Source organism: Dasypus novemcinctus, chromosome 9, assembly GCF_030445035.2.
Source record: "Dasypus novemcinctus isolate mDasNov1 chromosome 9, mDasNov1.1.hap2, whole genome shotgun sequence".
Lineage (NCBI taxonomy): Eukaryota > Metazoa > Chordata > Mammalia > Cingulata > Dasypodidae > Dasypus > Dasypus novemcinctus.
In genome coordinates, this window is record NC_080681.1 from 98461764 (window position 1) to 98484082 (window position 22319).

Genomic DNA, 22319 nt, shown 5'->3' on the forward strand with positions numbered 1-22319 from the left:
TACTAGTTGAGTCACAGCCGCTTCCCTCAAGGGAGATTTTTGTGATCTCCCCATCTAAATCAGGTCCCCAATAAAATTTGTCCGAGGCACAAAGCATCTCACAGAACCTCACACATTCACAGCCCTCAGCCACAGTCCACTGACTGTGAAGCCCCTACAGGGAACAGCAACTTGACAACCTCCTGGTCAAAGGTTCTTAGATTTTAAACTGTTCACAGAAATCTTTAAGTGCCAAACTGATTTGTTATAAAAACATATTTTATTTTTCATAAATAATTTTTTAAAAAGATTTTTTAAATTTATTTCTCCCCCCCACCCCCGAGTTGTCTGCTCTCTGTTCCATTTGCTGTCTGTTCTTCTGCGACTGCTTCTATCCTTATCAGCGGCACTGGGAATCTGTGTTTCTTTTTGTTGCATTGTCTTGTTGTTGTGTCAGCTCTCTGTGTGTGCGGCATCATTCTTGGGCAGGCTGCACTTTCTTTCGCACAGGGCGGTTCTCCGTATGGGGTGCACTCCTTGTGCGTGGGGCTCCCCTATGCAGGGGACACCCCTGCGTGGCACAGCATTCCTTGTGTGCATCAGCACTGCGCATGGGCCAGCTCCACATGGGTCAAGGAGGCCCGGGGTTTAAACCGCAGACCTCCCATGTGGTAGGTGGATGCCCTATCCATTGGGCCAAGCCCGCTTCCCAATATTTATATTTTAAATTACATCTCTACCTTATAGCTTGCTTTTTTCCTCCTCATAATGGGGAATTAAATCTCTGAAAATAGTCTATTTACTACATTAAGAAATTTGGTCAAATTGTTAGAAGGTCAGTAAAATCAAGCATTCACTTTGTCAAAACATTTTAAATAGTGAAGAATGTGGTCAGAAGCCAGTCAACCCATGGATTCAGGTGAAACCAGAGTCTGCTGTCTGTGGGGATAACAGACCATTTGAGTCCAGGGAAACAACTCTTTCCTGAATTCAGCAGTCAAGACTATAAACATCTGAAAACCCCCACAATTTATATTTAATGATTTGCTTTTTGGAAAGCATTAGTAAGGTAAAAAAATCTCCACATGGAAGAGCTCACAGGTGCCACCACTGCTGGAGGCTCCCCTATGCCCTGTGCCCCAGGCACTACCTCTGAGGACCCCATCCCCATCCCCACTGGGAAGTGAGCATGTTCCATCCCATGAGGTGGGCCCTGCTAGAAGGGACTGCCCTCCCTCCTTGGCCCGCAGGTCAGCAACAGCCCCACTGAAGAGAATGTGCTCCATATATATTTTTTTCAGTGCACAGTATATACTTATGTCCAGTTCAACTTATAGCTACTTTTCTAAAAATACTATTCTTAGAATCTTTTGTCATAATTTCAGAATACAAAAGAGCATATAAAAGCTATAATCCTATATATCTGAGAAAAAAATTCTGACTAAAAAAGTTAGCTTTTCCTATACTGTTTTGATATAAAACAGCAGCTTCTAGAAAGGTGACCACCACCATTGACTGCATGAATGTCAGATGGACAAGGTTATGTTGACAAAGTGAGCTCAGGATCAGCTGCATGGCTGTGTGGATGGCACAGCCAGCAGGCTGCTGCAGGTATAGCTGGGATGCTCTTGGACACCACCTGACATGGGCAATGGGCTGGACAGTAGGAAAGGAACATGGCTGGCCCGTGTATATAAAACTCGCACTCAGTTTGGTTCTTGAAACTTATCCAGAATAGTCATCCCTGTGAAGCTGCAAGCAACCCCCAGAAATCCCTGCCTCCTGGTGAGCCTTCCGGAAGATGCTACCTGTTAAGGCCAGGAAAGCTCTATTTCTTATTGGCAATCCTTTTTCCTCATTGCCAGCACTTCATAGAAAGGATCCCTGGGGGAAGTGGATTTGGTCCAACGGATACGGCATTCACCTACCACATGTGGAGGTCCAAGGTTCAAACCCAGGGCCTCCTGACCCGTGTGATGAGCTGGCCCACACGCAGTGCTGATGTGTGCAAGGAGTGCCGTTTGAAGCAGGGGTGTCCCTTGCATAGGGGAGCCCCACGAGCAAGGAGTGCGCCCTGTAAAGACAGTCACCCTGTGCAAGAAAAATGCAGCCTGCCCAGCAATGGCACGGCACACATGGAGAGCTGACACTGCAAGATGACGCAACAAAGAGAGGCACAGATTCTGGGTGCTGCTAATAGGAATACAAGTGGACATAGACTACACCGCGAATGGACACAGAGAGCAGATAACTTGGGGTTGGGGGGGAAGGGGAAATAAATAAAAATAAATAAATCTTTAAAAGAAAAAAAGAGAAAGGATCCCTGCTGCTTGATAGACTTAATCCACTCCTTCTCTTTGCGGGTGAGGGCAACTGGTTCCCCTCTACCTCACTGCTTTGGCTTCTGTCTTCATGCTTTGATAACTTGCCCTTTGTGGCTTGGATTATAAAGCTCAGAACAGTTAGGTTTCTGTGGTTCTTCCACCTCTCTAAGGCTGAGGTTTTCCAACAGGATAACCTCCCATGGCTCCTCACCTGTTGTGTATTCAAAGTAATAGAGGTAGTTTTTGGTCAGGATGAACCAGAGGTACTTTCAGGTCTTCACTGGTCCCCAAGCTTCAGGAGCCAGCCCCTTTGGTCTGGATTGCAAATGAGTGTGTCAGGTTGTTGGTGTCAGGTGTAAAGGGAATACACACCTTTTTCCCTGAAGTATGAGAAGCAGGTGCTCAACCACTCCCCTAAACAGTTCATTTTTAAAAAATGTTTAATATTTTTAAAAAAGATATTTAAATTACATAAATATTACATAAAAAATATACGGGATTCCCATATGTCCCACTCCCCACACCGCCCACATTTGCCCACAATAACAACATCCTTCATTAGTATGGTACACTCATTGCAATTGATGAACACATTTTGGAGCACTCACACTAAGCATGGATTATAGTTTACACTATAGTTTACACTCTCTCCCACACACAATTCTGTAGGTTATGGCAAGATATATAATGTTTTTTATGTGTTGTTGCAATGTCATTGACAGTTCATTTTCAATACTTTCATATAAATTCTGCAGAGGCTCCTTGGGTAGGTCCCCACCCTTGCTGATGCCCTGGTTCATGGTGGTGAAGCACCAGGCCATGGGCTTGTCCTTCATGTTGTGGTTGTGGAGGCTGGTGTTCAGCATGATGATGGCAAAGAGCACATAGCCTGTATCTGTGGAGGTTGCACAGGTAGTAGAGTGTGACATAAAGGACTCTAATGATACAGTTTTCTGAGCCTCCCCTGGGAGTCTGAAGCGCCACAAGAACTATCTTAAGGCTTGTACCAGGTTGAGATCTGCAAACTCATGGAGCTCCAGAAAAGCTTGAAGGACCTTAATGTTAAATTCATCCCTTTTACCCGGATAGTTGGGGGTGGGGGGTGGGGAAAGGGGAGCGAGCTAGATGGTCCACTTTATAAACTGTGATGGTGAAACATTAACAACCAAAGGAAAAGCTGGTTTTCATTCTGATAGATGTTGTTGAAAACAATCTAGATATTGATGGTTTCGGTGCATGTGAGGGAATGTTAGCCTGTTCTACCTGTCACCTCACCTTTGAAGAGCACATATTTGAGAAGTTATAAGCAATCACTGATAAGGAGAATGACATGCTTGATGTGGCCTATGGACTAACAGACACATCATGGTTGGGCTGCCAAAGCTGTTTGACAAAGTCTATGGACAATATGAGTTCGAGTATCTGACACAGTGGCCAATGCCAGACAACTTACTGATATGGGTCAAGAATTACTAAGTGAGAATAGAAATATTTTCATGAAGAAAAAAAAAAAGCCAAGGACCTAACAATTGGAGGCAGCCAGCCCCAGAATGCCAGTCTTCAGGGAAAAAGCACTGCTTTGCTAATGCTAACACCTCATTTTTTGACTTCTCTTGGCTTCAAAACCATGAGCCCATAAATTCCTGTTAAGCTATCACATCGTATGCTATTTGTTTTAGCAGCTTGGAAACTGAGATAATTTTCTAAAATATTCATATCAATCTACACTTCTACTAGCCGAATATGAGAGTTCCAGTTGTTCTGTATCCTTAACAATGTCTTTTTTCCCCGTTCATTTCAGCCATCCTGGTGGGTATGTTAGGCTATTCTTTTTTTTTTTTTTAAAGATTTATTTATTTCTCCCCCTTCCCCTCCTCCTGCCCTGCTGTTTTTGCTGTCTGTGTTGTCTTCTCTTCTCATTTTCGCTCCTCTAGTGTTCAACCAGGATTTGATCCTGGAGACTTCTGATAGGGAGAGAGGTTCCCTGTCAATTGTACCACGTCAGTTTCCGGTTTCTGTTGCACTTCACCTTGACTCTCCCCTTGTCTCTCTTTTGATGTGTCAGCATCTTGCTGCATGACTCACTTATGCAGGACACTTGTGCAGGCACTGGCTCGCCACATGGACACTCGTGTGGGCACTGGCTTGCCACACAGGTGTGCTTTCTCTTCTTCTTTTTCACCAGGAGGTCCCAGGGATCAAACCCAGGTCCTCCCATATGGTAGGTGGAAGCTCTATCACTTGAGCCACCTCTGCTTCCCTAGGCTATTCTTTTAAGAACTTTGGTGGCAAACTAAAGAAAAAAGATATGGGGAATATTGAAAGAGAACTGCAGGATCAAGGAATAATTTTATTTTAGGATAGGAGTTAAGCTAAGGGAATGGAATTAGAAACTTGAAAAGACTCAAGATATAAGATATAAGAAAGAGGATAGGCAGGCAAGAGGGAATGAGAACACTACTTCAGGTTGACCCGTTTCCTAGTGAGAAAGGAGAAGAAGGTAAGCATGACTGACATACAATTTCTTAGTGAGGTAAAAGGAAGGGGTTGTGTGTTGAGTGTTGGGGCGAGGTTAGAGACTGAAGGAGACTGGTAAAGAGAGCTAATGAAGAATGAGTCACAGGATTGTTAAACAACAGTGAATACCATCTTTATAATTTTGGTGATTCATATTAGGAAGTTATAATTTAGGGCACTGACCATGCTTATTCCTCAACAGGGAACTCTTAACTCTACAGGGGAATATCCTCTGGTGGGTTAGAGAGAGGGGTCATATGCTTTACCCAGTTAACACATTCCTAACAGGATATCAAGCAGGGTGTATTTTCTAATGTCCTAGAATTTCAGCAAAGGCCCAACGTTGAGGACTAAAAGTGTTACGACCCTATACATTCTAAAGAACTACCAACCTTCGGAGCCAGCCACCTTCCCTTAAGGGCTCCCTGAGAAGAGCCAGTTCAGGATAGGTCTTACCATCAACTCCTTGGCTCTGCTTTTCTTTTGCCTCACTCCCATCCCCTCAGTAAAAGAAGAGTGTGATTGTAGGTTTTATAAGAAGATGGAATTTTAACTGTGAGTTAATGGAGTCCCTGAAGACAAGGGGGATTCCATGAGAATTGTTATAAAGATGAGAACCTGCTAGAAGGGAGATTGCCATCGTATCCCTCAAATGGATGCTTCCTGAACTCAAGTCCACTGGCCACTCTGCTGATTCCATGGAGCTACAGTCGTAAGAGTTCCTGGAAGTAGTTTTTGGAATCTAAAAGAATTAAAGTAAGCAGAGGAAGAGGAACCATGGAGCCAAGCAATGGGATGTAAAGAAGTAGTTAGGTATGTCTACACTGATGGGGCCAAAGAAAGACACTGCCCCCCTTGAGAGTTCTCAGTTACAGGGGGAGCTAGAACGAATCTAAATGTAACCCATATGGAGATTACCTCCTCTGAGGTTAAGGCATCAGAGAAAATCAGAATGGACTACAGAGAGGCCAGTGTCATCTCCCCCTTCTGGTATGTTAGCAGTCACCAATACCAGATCAGTAAGAGCCTAAGAAGGAGGAGGGAAGGAAGGTATCTCTGAGCCAGGCCATATTGTCTTCCTCTTCTAAAAGCTACTGAGACCAAAGCTGTATGCTGTGCCACAGGAGGTTGAGAATGCAAAGAACGCCAAGCTTAAACTTAATTTGGAAATTTGTTTTAAAAATGAATAGAGAGTCTATAAGAGATGCTCAAAAGAGTTCTGTAGGTTGAAAGAAAAGTAAAAGAGACAGAAGACTGAAGCTGCATGAAGAAATAAAGATCTGCAGTAAGGGTAAAACATGGATTAATATAAATGCCAGTACTATTGTATTTTTGGTTTGTAACTCTACTTTTCACTTCCTATAGGATCTAGAAGGCAAATATATGAAATGTAATTGGGTTTGGACACATAATATATAAATATGCAATTTGTGAGAACTACAGAAAGATGGCAGTTTGGAGGCATACAGGAACATAGTTTGTGTATACTACTGAAGTTAGGTATCAAAGCAAATGAGATTGTTACAGATTTAGGATATTACATTTAAGTCCCATTGTAACTACAAAGAAGATATTGGAGAATAGCAAGCTCAAAGAGACAGAAATTAAGAGTACAGGTTGCCAGGGGTGAGGGGAAGGGAAATGGGAAGTTAATGCTCAATGGGTACAGGGTTTCTGTTTGGGGAGAGGGGAAAGTTTTAGTAATAGAAGAGGGTAAGGGTACCACAATATAGTGAACATGATTAATCCCACTGAATAGTATGCTTAGGAATGGCTGAGATGTGAAAGTTTACACTTTATATAAGGTCCCATAATTAAAAAAAGAAAGTACAACTAATGAGATAATGACAATGAAAGACAACACATGCTCCTGAATGGGATCTAACAAGGGAGGAGAGAAGGCTCAAAAGGACATTACTAGAAAAAGTAGAATAAGGACTGTGAGCTTTGTATCAATGTTAAAGTTCTGAAACTTGATAACTTCATTTATGATGGATATATAAGTGAATATGCACTTGGGAAATACACATAGCATTATTAACTGTTCAAGGAATATGATGCACAACATATATTCAAGTATTCAGAAAAAAATTAAGAAACAGACTTACAAATAGATGGATTGATTGAGAGATAGAATGATATGGCAAATGTGGCAAAATGTTAAAATTGGTAGATCTGGGTGTTTGGGGTAATAAGGGTATACTGGAGTTCTCAATATGGGGTTTGTATTATTTTTATAATTTTCCTGTAAGTTGAAAGTACTTAAAAATAACAAGTTTAAGATAAAAAAAAATAGGTGAAATAAAGACTTTCCCAGATAAATTTGTTGCTGAAAGAATTTGTTACTAGGAGATCTGACTTACAAGAAATATTAAAGGAAGTTCTTTAGGCTGAAAGCAAGTGGCCCCACACGGTAATTCAAACCTACATGAAAAAATAAAGAGCATCAATAAGGGTAGTTACGTAATTAATAAAAACTGTATAAATGCTTATTTTCCTTTTTTTACATAATTGATTTTAAAATCAACTGTATAAAATAAAATGTATATTATGCATGGCTGGGCCTATAATACAGAGAAATGTAATTTATGTGTAATATACTTGCCAATAATAGCACAAAAGAGGTGAGTGGCAGTAAAGTTGTTTTGGGCTAAAGAAATGATGACAGATGTAAAATAATAATTATAACAATGAATTGCTGGACTTGTAACATTAATTAGATTCAATGTGTAACAATAATAGTATAGAAAGGGGGAAAAGAAATATTTTTTGGGGATTCTGCAGACCAGGAGGGTGTTGCGAATCCTCCAGGAAGATGACAGACAGAGAGATGAAAAAGCCAAAATGAAAACCGTGAGTTACCAACTCTGTGGCAAGGAATGGGATCTGCACCCCATCCTCAAAATGAATAGCCTGGATAAAACCCACTGGACACTGCAGCCAACTGAGAGGGAAACAGACATCTTCCTTCCTGGGAAAAGGGAGGGTGTAGCAGAGAGTGGAGAGTGGTTTCTCTTCAGTGAATTTAGCCAGCAGAGCTGGCACTGAATCTTGGCTCTGGCCAGACCAGAATCATAGGCAAGTGGAGGTTGAAAGAAATACCTTATTGGAAAGGGTCACTGAAGAGTGCCACCTGCTGGCCAGCCAGGAAACTGCAAAGATAAAACTGATTTAGGAGTCTCTCATCCCAGTCCCTTCCGAGTGGGTCTGTGCCCCATCAATGAGTCCCTGGCCCTATTCTGATAACTTAAGCTGGCCAATTTTAAAGACTTAGAATAAGTTGAACCAGAAATCAAACAAGAGAGAGAAACTGATCATCATAATAAATTCACCAACATATTCAGATGTCTGGACATCAGCAAAAAACTACAAGCCATATGAATAAACAGAAAGAGATGGCCCAGTCAAAGGAGCAAACCAAAAATCCTGATGAGACACAGGATTTAAGACAACTAATCAATGATAATCACAAAAGTCTCCTAAATCAATTCAAGGAGTTTAAGAAAAACATGACTAAAGGGATAAAGGATATTAAGACGACACTGGGTGAGCATAAAGAACAATCTAAAAGCCTGCAAAGAAAAGCAACAGAGCTTATGGGAATGAAAGACACAATGGATGAGATTAAAAATACATCAGAGCCATATAAAAGCAGGTTTGAATCGATGGAAGACTGAATCAGTGACTCCGAAGACTGAGCATTTGAACTTGACAAGACAGGAGAACAGAAAGAGAAAAGAATGGAAAAAATGGAACAGGGTCTCATGGAATTGAATGACAATGTAAAATGCACAAAATATGTGTTCCTGGTGTCCCAGAAGGAGAAAGAGAACAGAAAAAGGGGCAGAAAGAATAATCAAGGTGGCAATGACAAAAACTTTCCATCCCTAATGAAAGGCATAAATATCAATACCCAAGAAGGACAACACTCCACAAACAGAATAAATCCAAACAGACCTATTCTGAGACACTATTCAGAATGAAAAAAGCCAGAAATAAAGAAAGAATTCTGAAAGCAGCAAGAGCAGAGCAATGCATTAAATACACGGAAACCTCAATAAGACTAAGTCCTGATCTTTAATTAGAAACCATGAAGGCTAGAACAAAGTGGTAGAATGTATTTAAGAGACTGAAAGAGAAAAACTGCCAGCCAAGAATTCTTTATCCGGCAAAACTATACTTCAAAATAAAGGTGAGTTTACTTCACAAACAAAAACTGAGAGAGTATTTTTCCAAAAGACTAGATTTACAAGAGATACTGAAGAGAGTGCTACAGAATGAAAGGAAAAAGCAAGGGTGAGAGACTTGGAGAAGAAGGTAGAAATGAAGATTATTAGTAAGGGTAACTTAAAGGGTAAAAAGGCAGACAGTATTAAGATATGACAATGGAAAGCCAAAAGATAAAATGGACAAGGTAAGTTATGCCTTTACAGTTATAACATTGAACATTAATGGAATGAATTTCCCAATCAAAAGCCATAGACTGATGGAATGGATAAAAAAATACAAGTCATATATATGCTGTCTACAAGAGACTCACCTCAGATGTAAAGACACAATCAGGGGAAATGGACTTTGGCCCAGTGGTTAGGGCGTCCGTCTACCATATGGGAGGTCCACGGTTCAAACCCCGGGCCTCCTTGACCCGTGTGGAGCTGGCCATGCACAGCGCTGATGCGTGCAAGGAGTGCCGTGCCACGCAAGGGTGTCCCCCGCGTGGGGGAGCCCCACGCGCAAGGAGTGCGCCCATGAGAAAAGCCGCCCAGTGTGAAAAGAAAGAGCAGCCTGCCCAGGAATGGCGCCGCCCACACTTCCCGTGCCGCTGACGACAACAGAAGCGGACAAAGAAACAAGACGCAGCAAAGAGACACCAAGAACAGACAACCAGGGGAGGGGGGGGAATTAAATAAATAAATAAATCTTAAAAAAAAAAAAAAAAAAAGACACAATCAGGTTGAAAGTGAAAGGCTGAAAAAAAACCACTCCATGCAACACTACCCAAAAAGATCCAAAGTAGTGATACTAATATCGGACAAAATAGATTTTAAATGCAAAACTGTTAAAAGAGTTGAAGGTCATTATATATTAATAAAAGGGGCAGTTCACAAAGAAGAAATAATTATAATAAATATTTATGCACCAACCTGGGTGCCCCAAGATACACACTGGCAAAACTAAAGGGAGAAATAGACGTCTCTACAATAATAGTTGGAGGCTTCAACATACCAGTCTTAGCACTGGATACAACATCTGGACAGAAAATAAATCAGGAAATGGAGTGCTTGAATAATATGATAAATAAACTAGACCTAATAGACATTTATAGAGTATTACACCCCCAGAAAAGCAGGATATACATTCTTTTCAAGTGCTTCTGGGTCCTTCCCCATGATAGATCATATGTTGAGTCACAAAACAGGTCTCAATAAATTTATAAAGATTGAAATTATACAAAACACTTTCTCCAGGGGAGCAGATGTAGCTTAAGCACCTGCTTCCCTTGTACGAGGTCCTGGGTTCAATTCTTGGTACCTCCTAAAAAAACAAAACAAAACAAAATAAAAACCCATAAAAAAGACTTTGTTCAGAATTCAATGATGTTGGAAATCAATAAGAGAGAGAAAAAGGGAAAAAGTACAATTATATGGAGATTAAACAACATGCTCTTAAATAATCAGTGTGTCAAAGAAGAAATTGTATCTTGTATTATTGCATAATTGCATGTAAGTATCTTGAGATGAATGAAAACAAGAACACAACATATCAAAACCTATGGGACACTGTAAAGGCAGTGCTAAGAGGGAAACCGATAGCCTCAATGCTTACATTAAGAGAGAAGAGGGAGCAGACGTGGTTCAAGAAGTTGAGCACCTGCTTCCCACATGGGAGGTCCCAGACTCAGTCCCCAGTGTCTCCTAAAAAAACAAAAACAAACAACAAACAAGGAAAAAACCAACTTATGGGTGCTGATGTGGCTCAGTGGTTGGGCGCTAGCTTCCCGCATACAAGGTCCTGGGTTCAATCCCTGGCCTTGGTATCTCAAAAAAAAAAAAAGAAAGAACAAATGAACTAAAATCAAAGATCTAACTGTACATCTGGAATAACCAGAAAAAGAACAGCAAATTAATCCCAAACCAAGCTGAAGGAAAGAAATGATAAAGATCAGAGCAGATATAAATGAAATAGAAAATAACAACAAAAAACAATAGAATCAACAAAACCAAAAGTTAACTCTTTCAGAAGATCATCAAAATCAACATTTAGCTAGATTGTCAATGAAAGAAAGAATATGTAAATAAATAAAATCAGATATAAGAGGAGGGACATTAACATTGACCTTGCAGAAATAAGGGAAATCATAAGAGGTTACTATGAACAACAGCACACCAACAAACTAGACAACATAGATGAAATGGACAAATTCCTACAAACACACGAACAACCTACACTGACCCTAGAAGAAACAGAAGACCTCAACATACCAATCATGAGTAAAGAGAATGAAACAGTCATCAAATAACTCCCAGAAATGGAAAGTCCAGGATCAAATAGCTTCACAGGTGAATTCTACTAATCATTGGAAGATGATCTAAAACCAATCTTGTTCAAGCTCTTCAAAAAATTGAACTGGAAGGAATGCTACAAAACTCATTCTATGAAGCCAATATCACCCTAATTCCAAAACCCGATAAAGATACTACAAAAAAAAAAAAAAAAAGAAAAAAGAAAAATACAGACCAATTTCTTGAAAGAAAATATATACAAAAATCCTCAACAAAATCTTGCTAACCATATCCAAAGCACATTATTTTTTAATTTTTTTCCTTAGTTTTTCCTTTTCTTTTTTTTCAAAAGCACATTAAAAGAATTAAACATCACAATCAAGTGGGTTTTATTCCAGGTATGCAAGGGTGGTTAAACACAAGAAAATCAATTAGTAGTGTCATAAATCACATTAATAAATTGAAGAAAATCACATGATCATCTCAATTGATGCAGAAAAGGAATCTGACAAAACACAGCATTCTTTCTTGATAAAAACACTCCAAAAGATATGAATAGAAGGAAGTTTTCTCATCAAGGTAAGGCACATATATGAAAAACCCACAGCTAGCCCTGTACTAAATGGTGAAAGACTGAAAGCTTTCTTGCTAAGATTGGGAACAAGACAAGGATGCCCACTGTTGCCACTGTTATTCAATAGTGTGCCAGAAGTTCTAGATAGAGCAATCAGGCTAGATTAAGAAATAATAGGCACCTAAATAGTAAAGGAAGAAGTAAAACTATGACTATTCGCTGATGATATAATCCTATACCTAGAAAGCCCCCAAAATCCACAGAGAGCTACTAGAACTAATAGATGAGTTCAGCAAAGAGGTAAGATACAAGATTAATATGCAAAAATCAGTAGTGTTTCTATTTACTACTCTATATACTATTCTATATATTACTATCTGAGGAGGAAGTCAGAAAAAACTCTAAAATAATAGTGACTAAAAGAAACAAATACTTGGGAATAAACTTAACCAAAGACATAAAGTACTTAGTCATAAAACTACAAAACAATAATAAAAGAAACCAAAGACCTAAACAAAGAGAAGGACATCCTGTGTTAATAGATTGGAAGACTAAACATTGTTAAGATGTCAATTCTACCCAAACTGATTTACAGATTGAAAGCAATCTGAATCAAAATCCTAACAGCTTTTTCTTTTTTCTTTCTTTCTTTCTTTTTTTTTACAAAAATGGGAAATCTAATTATCAAATTTACTGGAAGGCCCCAAATAGCCAAAAAAAAAAAAAAAAAGTCTTAAAAATGAAGAACAAAGTTGGAGGACTATTTCCTGACTTTAAAGCATATTACTTAAGGAAGCAGATGCGGCAAGCCATTGGGCTCACATCCATCATATAGGAAGTCCAGGGTTTGATTCCTGGGGCCTCTTGGTGAAGGCAAGCTGGCCCATGCAGTGAACTAGCCTGCTGGCCTGCTCAGCAAGCTGGCCCAAGCAGAGAGCTGGCACAGCAAGATGATACAACAAAGAGGGACACAGAGGAGTGACAATAAGAGATACAGCAGACCAGGGAGCTAAGGTGGTGCAAGAGATTGAGCACCTCTCTCTTACTCTGAAAGGTCCCAGGTTCTGTTCCTAGTGATACCAGAAGAATGGACACAGAGAACAGACAACTGGGGAGAAGGGGGAATAAATAAATAAATCTTAAAAAAAAATTAAGCATATTACTTAGCTACAGTGGTAAAAAACAGCATGGTACTGCCATGAAGAGAGATATATCAACCAATGGAATGGTACTGAGAACTCAGGAACAGACCCTCACATCTATGGTTAAGTGATTTTTGACAAGGCTCTCACGTCCAACCAGCTGGGCCAGAATGGTCCATTCAACAAATGGTGCTGGAAAAACTGGATCTCCATATCCAAAAGAAAGAAAGAAGATCTCTATCTCACACCTTATACAAAAAATAAACTCAAAATGGATCAAGGACCTAAATAAAAAAGCTACAACCATAAAACTCCTAGAAAAAAATGTAGGAAAACATCTTCAACCTGGGTCCTCCCATGTGGTAGAAGAAAGCCCAATCACTTAAGCCACATCTGCTTCCCCAGGTTTAGTTTCTTAAACCTTATGTCCAAAGCATGAGCAATAAAAGAAAAATTATATACTCAAAATTGAACACTTTTGTTCTTCAAAAGACTTTGTCAAGAAAGTAAGGGAGCAAAAGTGACTCAAGTGGTTGAGTACCTTCTATCCACATTGGAGGTCCTGGGTTTGGACCCGATGTCTCCTAAAAACCAAAACCAAAACAAACAATAAGCAAACAAAAAAAATCAACTCAGGGGAGCCAACATGGCTCAGGGAAGCCCATGTGATTCAATGGTTGAGCACTGGCTTCCCACATATAAGGTCCTGGGTTCAATTTCTGGCTCTGATACCTGAAAAAAAAAAAGGCAGTCCACTCAATGGGAGAAAATTTTGGTAACCACATATTTGATAAGGGCTTGATATCCATGTTATGTAAAGAGTTCATACAATTCAATGATAAAAAGACAAGCAAACCAATTAAAAAATGGGCCAAAGACTTGAATAGATATTTTTCCAAAGAGGAAATACAAATGGCCAAAAAGCAGGTAAAAAAATGTTCAACATCACTAGCTATTAGGGAAATGCAGTCAAAACCACAATAGGGGAGTGGATGTGGCTCAAGCATTTGGGCACCTGCCTCCCACATGGGAGGTTCCAGGTTTGATTCCTGGTGCCTCCTAAAGAAGACAAGTAGACATAGCACAAGCAAGGTGTTGCAACTGCTGCAATGAGCAGATGCTGTGACAGCTGCAATAAGCAGGGAGTGGAAATGGCTCAAAAGCAGCTGGGCACTTGCCTCCCACATGGGTTGTCCTGGGTTTGGGTTTCAGGGCTTCCTAAAGAAGATGAGCAGAAAACAAGCAGACAACAAGCAGACAGATGGGGGGCTGTTTTGGGGGCGGGGGGTGGAGAATTAAAAAAAAGTAAAAAAAACCCACAAAAAACACAAAACTACAGTGAGATATCATTTCATGCTTTAGAGAATGGCCATTTTTAAAAAGATGGAAAATACAAGTGCTAGAGAGGACATGGAGAAATGGAACACTCCTTCCCTGTCGGTGGGAGTGTAAAATGGTGTAGCCTATGTGGAAGACATGTCTGACAATATCTCAGGAAGCTAAATATAGAACTGCCATATGACTCAGCAATCCTTTTACTAAGAATATATGCAAAAGAACTGAAAGCAAGGATTCAAACTGACATTTGCACACGGATGTTGATAGCAGCCCTATTCACAACAGTTTAAATATGGAATCAGTCCAAGTGTCCATCAACCAATGAATGGATAAACAAAATAAAGTATATACATACAATGGAATACTATTCAGCTGTAAGAAGAAATGAAGTGGGGATGCATATGACAACATGAATGAACCTTAAGAATATTATGTTGATTGAAATAAGTCAGACACAAAAGGACAATTATTGTATGGTCTCATTAATAAACTATGTCGAAGAGTAAACTCAGGGAGGTAAATCTAGGAGACAGAATGTGGGCTGAGAATGGGAGCTGATGCTTAATGTATGTAGAATATTAATAAGGTTTATTGTAAAAGTGTGGAAATGAATAGAGCTGATGGTAACATTATAGTCATAACTAACACTGCTGACTTACAAAATATGATTCTGGCTGAAAGGGGTAGTCTATGGATTTAAATGTCAAAAAGGAAGCTAGAGAATAACCTAGGGAATGTATAACAGATTTCAGTGGTGGATAAAGACTGTGGTTAAGAGTATAAATATAAGAATGGTCTTCTTTTACAAAATATTAATATGGTGATACATGGGAAAATTACAACTAACGTAACTTATGGACGATAATTAACTGTAACACAGTAATATTTTTGTACCATTGGCAAAGAGAAAATTTTATCAATTCTAAGGGACATAAATGGGGGAGGTATAAATATGGGACTTTTCTTGTGGAGTAATGAAAATTTTCTAAAATTGACTGAGATAATAATAGCACAACTCTGTGATGAAAATGAGAGCCACTGAGGGTACACGCTGAATGGGCTGTACAAAGCATGGGGTTGTATAACACAGGGAATCCAGTGGTGGAAAATGGACTGTGATTAACAGAACAAATAAGAGAACGTTCTCTCATGAACTGTAAGAAATATATAATACTAATACAGGGTATTAATAATTGGGTGGATTGGGGGAAAATATGCCAAATATAAGATATAGGCTATAGTAATAATATTTTGACGATGCTTTCATAGATTATAACAAATGTTTCACAACAATGCAAGGTGTTGGTGGTGAGGTGACATATGGGAGCCCTGTATGATGATATGCATGCTTTTTTATTATAACAACTTTTACTAATACACTTATTGTTTATGTATGTTCATGTATGAATGATGCAATTCAATAAAATTTTATTAAAAAAACCTTACTATAGGGAAGCATATGTAGCTTAAGTGGTTGAGTGCCTGCTTCCCATGTACAAGGTTCCAGGTTCAGTTCCTGGTACCTCCTAAAACAAACAAACAAACAAACAAACAAAACAACTCTCATTGGGGAATGGGTGTAGCTCAGTGTTTGAGCACTTGTTCCCATGTTTGAGGTCCTGGGCTTATTCCCCGGTACCTCCTATAAAACAAAAACTAAACAAAACAAAACAACAAAAACTTATACAAATCAGTGTTAATCAAAATAGTGTGGTACTGGCATAGGGATAGACATAGAGATAAACAGAATAGAACTTGAGAGTCAAGAAATAAGCCCAAACATGTACAGTCAACTGATTTTCGACAAGGATATCAAAGCCATTAAATGGAGGAAATAATAGTCTTAAAACAAATGCTGCTGTGCCAGCTGAATAACCACATGCAAAAGAATGAATCTGGACCCTTATCTTACCCTTACATATGAAATTTAACTCAAAATTAATCAAAGATCTAAATGTAAGAGCTAAAATAAAAAAAACTTTTAGAAGAAAAAATCTTCATGATGTTGGATTTGGCAAAGGATTCTTAGGCATGACCAAAAGCATAAGTAAAAAAAGAAAAAGTAGATAAACTCTTCTTCAAGGAAATACACACTTTTGTAATTCAGATGATACCATAAAGTAAAAGACACAAAGAATGGGAGAAAATATTAGCAAATCATCTATTTGATGAGGGATTTGTATCTAGAATATATAAAGAACTCTTACAACTCAATAAAAAAGACAACCCAATTAAAAAATGGGCAAAGGATCTGAAGAGATCTCTCTCCAAGGAAGATGTGCAAATGGTCACAAAAAGATGCTTGATATCATTAGTCATCAGGTAAATGCAAATCAAAACCATAATGAGATAGCATTTTGTACCCATAACGATGGCTAAAATAAAAAAGTCAGATAATAAAAAGTGTTGGCGAGGATGTGGAGAAATTGGAACCCTCACACATTGCTGGTGGGATTGAAAATGGTGTAGCTACTTCAGAAAATAGTCTGGCAGTTCTTCAAATGATTAAACATAGAACCATTTGACCCAGCAATTCTACTGCACAGTGTGTAACAAGAGAAATGAAAACATATGTCCACATGAAAACTTGTACATTGATATTTATAGCAGCATTATTCATAATAATCGTAAGTGGAAACAACCCAAATGTCCATCAATGGGAAAATGGATAAACAAAATGTGGTATAGTTATACAATGGCATATAATTTGTCCATAAAAAGGAATGGTGGGGGGAGCGGATGTGGCTCAAGATGATAGAGCATCTGTCTACCATATGGGAGGGTCCAGGGTTCAATCCCTAGGCCCTCCTGAACCGTGTGGTGAGCTGGCCCACGTGCAGAGCTGCTGCGTGCAAGGAGTGCTGTGTGACGCAGCAGCGCCCCCACGTGGGGGTGCCCCACATGCAACGAGTGCGCCCTGCAAGGAGAGTGGGTCCTCGTGAAAAAAGCGCAGTCCACCCAGGAGTGGTTCTGCACACATGGTGAGCTGACACAGCAAGATGACGTAACAAAAGAGAGATGCAGTTTTCGGGTACTGAGAGTGCAAGCAGGCACAGAAGAACATACAGCGAGTTGATCCAGAGAGCAGACAACCGGGTGGGGTACAGGGAAGGGGAGAGAAATAAATAAAATAAATCTTTATTTAAAAAAAAAAAAGGAATGGGGTACTGATTCATGCTACAACATGGGCAAACCTTGAACACATTATGCTAAGTAAAAGATATCAGTCACAAAAGTACATGCATTATATGATTACATTCATATGAAAGTGCAGTACAGGGAAATATAAACGGAAAGTAGATTAGTACCTGCTCAGTGCTGGAGGTGAGGAAAGAGGGATAGGTGAGTGATAAAGGGTACTAGGTTTTTTTTTTAAAGATTTATTTCTCCCCATTCCATCATTTGCATTTGCTGTGTTTGTCATGTGCTGGTCTTCTTTATTTAGGAGGCACAGGAAACTGAACCTGGGACCTCCCATATAGGAGGAAGGCATCTAACTGCTTGAACCACCTCTGCTCCCTGCTTTATTGGATCTTTCATTATGTTTTCCTCTCTCTCTTTTTTTTTTAAGATTTTAAAAAATTTATTTCTCTCCCCTTCCCTGCCCCTCCCCACCAGTTGTCTGCTCTCTGGGTCCATTTGCTTTGTGTTCTTCTGTGTCTGCTTATGTCAGCAGCACCCGGAATCTGTGTCTCATTTTGTTGTGTCATCTTGCTGTATCAGCTCTCCATGTGTGCAGTGCCATTCCTGGGCAGGCTGTACTTTTTTCACACTGGGCAGCTCTCCTTATGGGGAGCACTCCTTGCGCGTGGGGCTCCCCTACACAGGGGACACCCCTGCGTGGCACAGCACTCCTTGCGCGCATTAGCACTGTGCGTGGGCCAGCTCATCATATGGGTCAGGAGGCCCTGGGTTTGAACCTTGGACCTCCCATGTGGTAGGTGGATGTCCTATCAGTTGGGCCAAATCCGCTTCCCTGTGTGTCTCTTGTTGCATCAGCTCACTGTTCCAGCCCATCACATCAACTCGCTATCTTGCTTGTCTTCTTTAGGAGGCACCAGGAACTGAACCTGGACCTCCCATGTGGCAGGTGGAAGCTCAATCAATTGAACCATATCCGCTTCCCTAGGTTTCTTTTTGAGGTGATGAAAATGCTCTAAAATTGATTGTGGTGATAGTTGCAAAACTCAGTAAATAAACTACATATTCTTTTTAAAAAATTTCTCTCCCCTTCCCTGCCCGCCCACCCCTGGTTGACTGCTCTCTGTGTCCATTCGCTGTGTGTTCTTCTGTGTCTGCTTGTGTCAGCAGCACCCGGAATCTGTGTCTTGTTTTTCGTTGCGTCATCTTGCTCCATCAGCTCTCCGTGTATGTGGTGCCATTCCTGGGCAGGCTACACTTCTTTTCGCACTGGGCAGCTCTCCTCACGGGGCGCACTCCTTGCATGTGGGGCTCCCCTATGCAGGGGACACCCCTGAGTGGCACAGCACTCCTCGTGTGCATCAGCACTGTGAGTGGGCCAGATCATCACACAGGTCAGTAGGCCCTGGAATTGAACCCTGTACCTCCCATGTGGTAGGCGGAGGCCCTATCCATTGGGCCAAATCCACTTTCCATCAGGAAATAAACTAAAAACGACTGAATTGTACACTTTAAATGGGTGAACTGTTACGATGTGTGAATTATGTCAATAAAGCTATTTTAAAAATGAATAGGAATTTCTTCAAAATAAGGAGGGATGGGACTGAGTTGTAAACACCAATGAAACTAATTTCTAAGTGTCAAGAAGCTATATTTGGCTAAAAGGTCTTTAACATTGATAAGTTAAAAGAAGTGATTAGATAAAATGAACTCCCACTACACTCAACAGAAATGACTGGGTTTTAATTCTAGCTGGTAAAAATGAAGTTTTTTTGAGTGTCAGAGAAGCCTGATGATTCTAATAAGCTGGGAAGATGTGTAAAGAACACAGTCTTTAGTTCCTGTTAAGTATTCTTAGTTATTTGACAACTAGAGCAGAAATTTTATATTGGTGCCCTAAAGGAATTGGTTGCTAAAATTTCTGGTTAAATAGTGGAGAAATATTCCTGTCTTGATGATTCAGAATGACCATTAGTATATCAATAGTCCCAAAAAGTTCAAGAGTAAAAAATCTGTTTAACCAGCATTTACAAAATTTATTTTAATAGTACATTGTTTACTCCCCCTATGTTGGCATTTACTAAAAAGCCAAAGCACTAGTACTACAGTAATATGTATTTAACCCTTAAAGGTACTATGTTTTTTTTTTAGATTTATTTTTTTTATTTATTTCTCTCCCCTTCCTCCCTCCTCCCCAGCTCCCCAGGTGTCTGCTCTCTGTGTCTATTCGCCATGTGTTCTTCTGTGCCACTTGTAGTCTTGTCTGTGGCACCAGAAACCTATGTCTCTTTTTGTTGCGTCATCTTGCTGTGTCAGCTCTACCTGTGTGCGGTGCCACTCCTGGGCAGGCTGCGCTTTTTTTGTGTGGGGAGGCTCTCCTTGTAGGGCACATTCCTTGTGGAATGGCACTCCTTGTGTGCATGAGCACTGTGCGTGGGCCAGCTCACCACATGGGTCAGGAGGCCCTGACTTTGAACCCTGGACCTCCCATGTGGTAGGCTGATGCTCTATCAGTTGAGCCAAATCTGCTCCCCACCAAAAGGTACTTAATGCTAAGTGACTGTTAATACCCACTGTGCAAATGTACAACAGTAACGGAAAAGGGGAAAAAATATAAGAACATGGATAAATGAGTGGGACAATAATTTAAAGCCATGAGTTTGAGAATGGGGTTAGTGTATGGGGGGCATATAAATATGAAAGATACAGCTGGACCTGCCCCAACAAGCAGTGCTACATCATCCACATCCTCTTCATCATGTTCTTCTATGCCTTTGACTCCTGGCTCAGTCTCCTCTTCTTCACCAATGACCAGACTGCTACAAGGCCTTGGTCACCTATAATTTCCTGAGTCTGTGCTATGAATTCCTTGGACGAAAAAGTTCCATCACATCTGAAATCAGAGGGAAGTCCACTGAGTCCAGCTGTATGTATGGCAAATGCTGCCTTTGGGGAAAGACTTATTTCCTTGGTTCTGCAGACAGGCCACCCCGCAGTTCTGTGTTGTGAAGACACTGATGGCTGTCAGCACTGTAGTCCTCCAGGCCTTTGTGTCACTGGTGGCTACCTCTAGGTGACCATGATGTACAATACCTCTGTCAGCCAATCCCTCTATGCCCTCTTCCTCTTCTACTTTGCCACCTGGCAGCTGCTCAGTCCCAATAGCCCTATCTTTCTTCATGGTCAGGTCTGTCATCTTTCCCTCTGGCAAGGCATGCTCCTGGCCATCCTAGAGAAGTACAGGGCCACCCCCAAGATCCACTTGGCCCACATGTTGGTGGGCAAGGGCACTGTGCCTGCTGGATACCAAGACTTCCTCATCTGTGTGGAAATATTTTTCACTGCATGGTCCTGCGGCATGCCTTCATTTACAAGGTCTATGCCAACAAAAGACTGGATATGCAAGGCCACTGGGCCCCCCATGAAGAACATCTCCAGCAGCCTCAAGGAGACCATGAATCTGCACATCATGCAGGATGCACCTACAGCTTCTCACCTGCCTGCCAACAGTTCATGCAGTACTCCACCCTGGAGCCCAGGTCTGCCTGGCGCGGTGGCGCCCATGGCCTCTCGTGCTCCCACAGCCTCAGCAGTGTCTGTGACAATGAGAAGACACTGCTGCTCAGCTCTGATGATGAGTTCTAGGTGCTGGCTGCTGGTGGCAGAAGCATTGACTGCCTTGGTCAAGTGTACCCTCCCTCTGGCCTCATGCCCAGGCCAGGAGATGGGCTGGCACAGCTTCGATGTTGCTCTTTAATTTATTGAACAAGAAACACATCGCTTCCAGTGGGACAGCCAGATGCTGTCTGCCCAGGGGACAACCCAGGCACATCCACTGCCTTCAGGAATATTTATTTACGGCCAGTCCTGCACTGCCTGGGCCAGGGCCCAAGAGAACTGGGAGCTGTTCCCATGTTCCTGCTGCATGTTCTGCATGGGTGGGTGACATACTGGAACTAGCTGTGCTCAGGTCCAGAGGCCTGTGTTTTGGACGAGTGGCTGTAGACTTCCGAGTCCTAGGCACAGGTTGGTGTTTCTACCCCTAGGAAAACTATCCAGCTGTTATCAGGCCTCAGCTCCACCCAGTACAGTCCTGGATGAGGGGCAGCCCCCCACAACATGCAATACCCTGACTGGACAGTTCTCTGCTGTCTTCCCTGTCCCCCTTGGTCTAGTGCTCAGTCAGCCTCTCCTTCCCTCTGGGCAGGAGGGGGGAGAGGGGGCAAGATGCTCTCTGTGATGGCCCTTCCTGAGCCAGGCTTGCCTGGCCTGCCACGGAAATCAGAGCCAGACACCAGAAGCCACAGAGTCTTGCCCAGGAGGCTGTTATGTGCCTCTGGGCCCCTCTGCTATGGATGTAGCTTTTCTGTGCAGGGTTCTCTGGCCCCGGGTGCCCTTCTTGGGATTGTACTTTCACCTACCTCATGTATCCTCCTGGGGGTCCTTTTCCCACTGCAGACCAGCTTCCATAGGAACACAGGTTGGCAGAAGGAGGGAGGACAGTATGGATGGGGCATGCAGCAGGGGGAGTTAGGAGGGGGAAAAGTAACCTCAAACTCTGCCTGGTCCCCCATCCACAGAGGACCTGGTAGCTGCCCCCAGACCATCTCTCCTGTGCCTTAGTTACATATCAAATCTACCCTCCCTAGGCCCCCAGTTCATCACAGGCACTTCCTAGGTAGTTCATGGGGGGTTCACCATTCAGCTGCTGGTGGTCAGTACTGGGCCAAGTTCCCTACCCAGGCCTCAGGAGTGACCAGGACTGCCAGTACCCTGGCAGACCCTCCACACCATACACCTG

At 41.4% G+C, this 22319-nt stretch overlaps 1 protein-coding gene and 1 pseudogene across 1 annotated transcript in view; one reads left to right on the plus strand and one right to left on the minus strand.

The window, feature by feature from the left end:
* Positions 1-22319, minus strand: part of AGO3 (argonaute RISC catalytic component 3) — a 189931-nt gene that overhangs the window by 4451 nt on the left and 163161 nt on the right. The window lies entirely within an intron of this gene.
* LOC139439584 (transmembrane protein 184B pseudogene) lies at positions 1065-21163 on the plus strand (annotated as a pseudogene).